Source organism: Dipodomys spectabilis, unplaced genomic scaffold (assembly GCF_019054845.1).
Source record: "Dipodomys spectabilis isolate Male_0828 unplaced genomic scaffold, ASM1905484v1 ptg000074l, whole genome shotgun sequence".
Lineage (NCBI taxonomy): Eukaryota > Metazoa > Chordata > Mammalia > Rodentia > Heteromyidae > Dipodomys > Dipodomys spectabilis.
In genome coordinates, this window is record NW_024870751.1 from 1,007,416 (window position 1) to 1,014,516 (window position 7,101).

General features: G+C 37.7%; 1 non-coding gene across 1 annotated transcript; it reads left to right on the top strand.

The window, feature by feature from the left end:
* The first annotated feature begins 6,698 nt into the window (after positions 1-6,698).
* LOC122110119 lies at positions 6,699-6,805 on the top strand. Its single transcript, XR_006147822.1, has one exon. It is a non-coding gene; the product is annotated as a U6 spliceosomal RNA (small nuclear RNA).
* Positions 6,806-7,101: the final 296 nt, after the last annotated feature.

Genomic DNA, 7,101 nt, shown 5'->3' on the forward strand with positions numbered 1-7,101 from the left:
ACTTGTCTTGGATGGTTGTATGTTCTTTCTCTATAATATCTAGGCTGTCATCAGTCCCTGAGATTCGATCTTCTGCATGGTCTAACCTGCTGTCAAGACTCTCTACTTTGTTTTTTATCTCTTTTCCTTCTAAGTGGTCAGCTTTGATGGCTTCAAGTTCTTCGTTGAAGCTCTGTTTTAGGTCTTGTATGAATTTCTTTACTTCCTTAATTTGGTGTTCAGTGTTTGTCCTCAAATCACTTAGTTGATTGGTTATGGTTTCTTTGGGCTCCCATTCCTTCTGTTGGGTTCCATTCAGCATTCCCTTTGTGGTCTCCCTGACTTCCTTCAGCTCTTTGTTAATGGATTCCATGAATGCCTTTAGTGATCTTTGTGTGTTCTCTACCTGGTCTCTCAATTCCTGTATTACTCTTTGATTAGCTTCTTCCTGTTCATGGGATTCCTGCAGATCTCTTTGAGTGTTCTCAGCCTGCTCACGCCATTCCTCCCTTTCTCTTTGAGTATTCTCAAGTTTTTCACGCAAATCCTGTATCAGTTTTTGAGAAGCTTCCTCACGCTTATGATATTCCTGTATAAACTTTTGGGATGCCTCCTCTCTCTCCCTATCACGCTCATACAGAGTCCTTTGTACGTTGTCAAACTTCTCATTTATCATGTTTGCCACCAGTGTTTGTAGAGCTATTTGGGCACTCTCCTCTGGATTATTCATTATCTCTTCTAACTCCTGATTATCAAGATTGGGAATTGAGATACCCGAATTTGCCATTATTCTTGTGTTTTTCCGGCTTACTCTGCCCATTTGAGATGAAGATAGCACCAGTTTTGTGCTAGAACACTATCTTAAGGCAACCATCAACCAAAGTTTGCATTTGTACAGTCAATAGTCTACAGATACAATCTAGTTCAACAGATACATCTATTCAACATCAAACAACTATATGTTAAAAGACTTCGAACCGCAGAGAAGAATTTAGAAAACCAGAAATTATTAGTGTTAGGGAGAGATGTGGGTAAAAATAGGAATAGATTGGTGTGGGGAGGCACAGGGAGAGTTAACTATGTCCTAATAAAAATGCAGGAAATAGGTTGGGTATGATGCAAGTAGAGAGAGAGAGAGAAAGAAGAAAGGGAAAGGGGAATGAAAAGAGACCAGAAAAAAAATAGAAACGTAAAAATTAATGTTATTATAGAGATTAAAAGACCATCTATTTAGAGACGAATGTGAATATGTTGAAAGAAAGGGAGGGACATAGAGGAGATGTGAAAAATTTTAAAAAATGCTTAAAATATTATATAGGTATAAAGAGGTAGTACTGCTATTAATGAATTTAAGTCTCAGAGGTTTTGAATTGAGTAATAAGTTTGTGGATTAAGTGTGTACACAATGGGGGATAGGGTCTACTAGTTAACTACGGGTTTATCTGAGGATGTGCAGGACAAGAGTTAAGTCACATAAAGAAGAACAAAAGAGGAAAAGGTGGAAAGGATAGGAAAGTGAGAAGAAAAGATCAGAAGTTCAGTAGAGCTAGACAAAAAACGAAAAGATAATTAAAAATGAAAGAAAAAGAGAAAGAAGACAAGAAAAGAAAGGAAAACACACATTCACGTATTCCTAAAATAAAAATTATAAGAGGAGAAAAAAAAAAGTTACTGGAAAACAATTATTTGTTCAGAAGAGGCAAAAATTAAAGATTAATAAAAGTTTTAGAAAAGGAAAATTTTTTTTTAATATATATAAGGTAACAAAAAACGAAAAAAAAACAAAACAAAAAAAAGAAAAAAAGAAGAAGAAGAAGAAAAAAGTTCTTTGATATTTTTTTTTGGGAGGGGTGGGAAGAGTCCTGTATCTCCCTTTTGTCTGTAACCAGAGTCTGGTTGGAGTCTCTGGTCAGCTTGAGGTCCTGTGGCTTGATTGGTTTCTTAAGTTAGTTTGTTGGAACAGGGAGAAAAATGCTCTGCTTTACCGAAGATTTTGAGATCCCCCTCCCAGGTTAGTTTACTGGGAGGGTGATCTGCTTTGAGAATCACAAAAGAGGGGGATGCAGTGATGAGGCTAGGTTCTGGGTAGAGTTGAGGCCTTTCAACAAACAGTAGCTTTTCCCTGGGGCTATTTTGTGAAAAAATAACTCACAGCACCCAGCCTGGAGCCATTCTCAGGATTTCTGTTTTTCAATTGATTGTGGTGGCTGCTAGAGGGAGGAGCAGGGTCTGGCTCTGGTTACCTGGTGAGGAGAGCCATTCCAATGGCTGGCGCCTGAGCTGGGTGACTTTTCCCTGGATGGAACTGAGTCTGTGAAGTCACTTCGCCGTTAAGTTCTTGCGACCTGCTAAATGACTCATTTTATTCCAAGGCCTGAGCTGGAGCTAGCCGCTCCTCCGAGCTTTGTCGGTATCCAAGATGGAGATCACCGGTGCTGGGAGGGGAGGGGTGGCCTTCCCTCCTCTGCTCCCTGAGAAGGAGTGAGGAAGTTGGGCTTCTACTCACGCCGAGTCTTGGATCTTGGGTCGTCTCTGGTCTGCAAAGTGCAGGATGAAGTTGTCCGCTCCTTGTCGGTTCTTGCTGGTGTGGAGTAGAATCTGCTCGTCCGCTGCTGCGTCTGGCTCCTTGGTCCCGGACTGTGTCTCAGGTATGCCCCCGAGGCGGTGGTCGCCGCCGCGACCCTGCCGCTGCAGCGGCAGCTGCTGGCAGGTGCTCAGATGTGTCTGCTTGGCTTCCCCTCTCTTGACTAACTCTCTCTCCTGTGATGGCACACTTGGTGTGATTCTCTGGCTTGGGACTGTTCACTGGAACTCTGAAACTGTTTTCTATGCAAGAGCTTGTTCAGATTCCAGCTTCTCCTCCGCCATCTTCCCGGAACTCCAACCATAGCTAACATATAGAACCAACCCCGATGCTCCTCAGTAGATGAATGGATCAAGAAAATGTGGTATACATACACAATGGAATTCTATGCCTCCATCAGAAAGAATGGCATTGACCCATTTGTTAGGAAATGGAATGACTTTGAAAAATTATATTAAGTGAAGTAAGCCAGGCCCAAAGAAATATAGGTCCCATGGTTTCCTTTATTTGCAATAACTAGTATATGTGTGAGACAAACAGAAACTGTCAGACAACTTGATGTTAGGTGAAATGAACCACATGTTAAGGATTCAAATTTTTGAATTTCCTCTGATTGTTTCTAAGATGTTTACAAGATGATTTCTTTGTTGCTTTGTATGTATCTCTCCCAGAGTATATGCCCAGCTTTCACTGTATTTGGTGTTGATATATTTTTGTGGAGGGAAACGGAAAAAAACAAACTGTTTAAATAGGCTTACAGGTGGACCCATTACAACTATAAGATGAACAAGACGTTATATTTATAAATGTCCTTTACAACTTCGGTGGGGTGGGGAGTGGACAGGTGGGGATGGGGCGGTAGACGCCAGTAGGGCTGGGGGTATGGAAATGGGAAGGGATGTTATGGGGAAACAAAGATGAGGCAACAATGCTTGATAAGAAATTTACTATCTTGACCATGTAATTGTAAACCCTCTGTATATTTTCATAATAAAACAAAATCAAAAAAAAACAAACAGAAAATCTACCAAGCAAATGGCCCCCATAAACAGGCGGGAGTTACAATCCTAATATCTGAAAAAATTGACTTCAAATTGAAATTAGTCACAAGAGATAAAAGTTTATGATGCACTAATTAAGGAATCTCTCCTTCAGGAGGATATTACAATTCTGAATATCTATTCGCTAAACAACGGAGAACCCAAATTTATGCAAGAAACACTACTTTGTCTCAAAGATAACATAGATACAAAGACATTAAGTGTTGGGGGATTTAACACACTACTATCACCACTAGATAGACCAACTCTTCAAAAACTCAATAGAGAAACTGCCCTTCTAAACAACTGCATAGATCAGCTAGTTTTAAAAGACATCTACTGAGTATTTCAACCAGCAGCATCAGAATACTTGTTTTTCTCAGCAGCACATGGAACATTTTCCAAAATAGACCATATTTTAGGTAACAAATCAAACTTGTCTAAATTCAGAAATATTGAAGTAATACCTTGCATTCTTTTAGAACACAGGGAATAAAATTAGAACTCCACACCAAAATCCACCAAAGAACTTCCTGTAACACATGGAGGCTGAACAACAAATTGTTGAATCACCAGTGGGTCATGGAAGATTTGAGAAAGAAATTAAAATGTTCATGATATTCAACAAAAATGAACACACAGATTACAAGCTCCTCTGGGACACAGCAAAGGCAGTACTCAGAGGCAAGTTTATAGCTCTGAGTTCCTACATCAACAAATTGGAGAGACCTGCAACCAACAATGTAATGAGACATCTGAACCACCTTGAAAAAGAGGAGCAAGACAAACGCCCATACAGTAAATGGAAAGAAATCATTAAAATTACATCAGAATTAAACAAATTAGAATCCAAATATGAAAAGGTTAGCATTGTTTTCATTATATGTATTCACTGATAATAAAAGAAAAAGTTTGTTTGTAAAAGAAAAAGAACTTTTAGGTCAGAGGATAAAATTATCCTATCGTCTCGATGATTCCTATGAGATAAAATTTGTAACAGTAGTAAAAGTGACAAGGAATTCCTAGATCTGTTGTTTTGCCATTTAGAATAGGAAAGAATAACATCACGTCACTGTTATAACTCTTAAAGAATGCAAGGGTAACTGATGGTCGCTATCATGTTTCCACAATACCAGTGGATTCTGAAGGATCATAGTAGACCAGCAGAAATTCTAAGTACCAGGCATTGAGCATGAAAGAAAAAGAGAGGATATAAAAGAGTGAAAGAGAAAGAGAAATATCACAATACTGAAAGTACATAACAGATAAACAAGAACTGTATGAGAATATTCATACTGCTATCTTTAGACTCTACATGTACATTTGGAGGTATTTGATGTATGATAACCCATCAATATGAAATATAAAGTTATTTTGATAAAAATAAAAATGATTCAGAAGAAATTATAAATGCAAAAACAATCTTCACAAAAGCAAACTCTCAGAAATATTTCATCACTTTGAGAAGGATAAAGTGGCTGAAGTTAGTATAAATTTAGAAGTATGACAATTCAAAAAGACATAAAAAGATATTAATATATTTCATTATATAACCCAAATAAGAAAGCAAATATTGTTTAGGTGATTTTTTAAAACACAGTCTCTCAGGTGCTGGGAAGGTGGCTCATTGGTAGAGTGCCTGCCTTGAATGCATGAGGCCCTGGGTTTGATTCCTCAGCATGACATAAGCAGAAAAAGATGGAAGTGTGTTGTGGCTCACGTGGTACCGCTAGCCTGGAGCTGAGGGAGAGCACCTAGAGCCCAGAGTTCAAACCCCATGACCAGAAAAATCAAAATATAAAACAAAACAAAACACAGTCTCTCACTTTTGTGGCCTCAACTCTGTAATACCACTGCTTCAGCCTAGGGTTAAGATTTTAGGTGTGGATATTTATCAACACTCCTGATTCAGATTCTACTTAATCATTTTTAATAAATATTTTGTTCTTAATTTTCCTCTTTGTAAATTCACATGCCCTATAAAAAATAGTTTGGCCATCCCAGAAACCTTCTCAAAGTACCTCCTAATGATGACTTTTAAAAAGTTGTATTATATTACAAGGAAACAATGCTACATAAAGGAAAACCAATAAGAAAATATTAATGATTAAAAAAAAAGCTAAAATAATTATCAGTTTTTTCAGTATTTGAAGGATACTACCTATTAGATTTTACTATTTTCTCATATTCCTGTACATTGAAAATGGGCTAAGATTATGATATTCAACAAGAGGTTTTTAGGTTATGAGTAATCTTTAAAGTTACCCACTAAGATTACTATTTCTGGCACATCTAATCATTTGTATATGACTTATATCATCATTTGTTCCTTGCTATCGTATAAAATAAGGAAGCCAGGGGCTGGGAAGGTAGCTCAGTGGTAGAGCGCTTGCCTTGCATGCATGAGGCCCTGGGTTCGATTCCTCAGCACCACATAAACAAAAAGAAAAAAGCCGGAAGTGACACTGTGGCTCAAGTGGTAGAGCGCTAGCCTTGAGCTGAAGAGCTGAGGGAGAGCGCCCAGGCCTATAGTTCAGTCCCCACAACCGGACCCCCAAAAAAATAAAAAAAACATAAAATAAAATAAGGAAGCCCTATAGTTTTAACAGAAACTGAAGTTAACAAAGTCTTAACTCTTTATTCTGCTCCTTTACACAAAGACTTGGCAACCTCTCTAGAAACTCTGAAATATACATACATAATAGCATATATCTGTTACCATAAATCTTAAATACTTTATCAAAAAGTTTTATTACCTGTCAAACAGTCCTAGTTTTAGCATATATAAGCAAATTCCCAAAATCAAATATATTTAAACCATTAAAACTTTTAACAAAACTCAACACTTGCTGCAGTGTTCATTAGACAGGTGCCTTGTATAGAATAATTGAATTCCTCCTCCTACACATCTCTTGAACAACAAATATCTGGAATTATTTTGTTTTTGACATGTCAATCTTGACTTTATTCTTAAATGTGTGCTTATGTAAGAAGTACATGGCTCTAAAATTTCATGAAAATTTTTTTAAACTTACTTTTTGTTGAATTGTCTAGTTTAAGAAAATCAATTACACTTTATATATAAAACATGTTCTATGCTCCATTCAGCATCACGTACTCTAACATTGGAACGATACAGAGAAGATTTGAATGGCCCCTGCACAAGGATGACAGGCAAATTCCTGTACCATTCCATACTTTTACAACAACAGATGCTGGAGGGGATGTGGCCACAAGGGAACTGTACTGCACTCTTGGTGGGAGTATAAACTTGTTCAACCACTTTGGAAAGTAGTATGGAGGTTCATCAAAAGACTCCACATAGAAATCCCCTATGACACAGCAATCCCACTTTTGGGCATTTACCCAAAATATCACAAACAAGACGGTACTAAAACTACCAGCACAATTATATTTATTGCAGCATTGTTTACGATAGCTAAGATATAGGACCAACCCCGATGCCCCTCATCAGATAAATAGATCAAGAAAATGTGC